Here is a 775-nt window from a genome sequence, read left to right as displayed (position 1 = left end):
TAATCTCTGTGTGATGAATGTATCTCCTTCTATGCTGATCTTTCATACCTGATCTCCTTTGCTTTCTAAAAATCTGTCTTGCTGTATTTATCTATGAACATTTATCTATGAACACCTACAATGATGAAAGAGGATGCTAATGTAAGAGTCCCATAGCTCATGAGTCATTTATGTAACAAAATGGAAAAGGAGGACATATTTATTGCTACCTTAATTATTCTGAAAAGCTGCAATGTCACATCATATGGTTCATATTTCCATTCTTTGTCTACATAGTGACATTAAGTGCACATAAATGCAAATATGAGCGGGGTGCTGGTGGCTCATGCCTGTAATCCTAGCTACTCAGGATTGTGGTTCAAAGCCAGCCTGGTCAGGAAAGTCCATGAAACACTTATCTTCAATTAACCCCAGAAACCCAGAAGTTGTGCTGTAGCTAAAGTGGTAGAGTGCTCAAGTTGTGCTGAAGAGCTGAGAGACAGTGCCCAGGATCAAGGTTCAATCCCCACAACCAACAAAAAAGTGCAAATATAAGTTTAAGTTTCCCCCAAAGGAATGATGAAGTCAATAGTAATCTTCCCAAATGATTTAGTAGTGCACATACTTTTACTGAGTTACTTGTTATGGCTTCTTTGCTAAACATATTCTCTTCTTCAAAAATTGTCAAATATTAGCTTTATAATAAACTTCATCTAATATTTCTAGGTTCAAAAGAGTAGTCCATAGAGTTGATGTCACTTAGCTTTCTTACTGTCTTAGTTCAAAGCCAACCCAG

The sequence above is a fragment of the Dipodomys merriami genome, unplaced genomic scaffold, assembly GCF_024711535.1.
Source record: "Dipodomys merriami isolate MVZ:Mamm:240054 unplaced genomic scaffold, mDipMer1.0.p SCAF_1558, whole genome shotgun sequence".
NCBI classification, from domain to species: Eukaryota; Metazoa; Chordata; class Mammalia; order Rodentia; family Heteromyidae; genus Dipodomys; species Dipodomys merriami.
Note: the sequence above shows the minus strand (reverse complement) of the source record.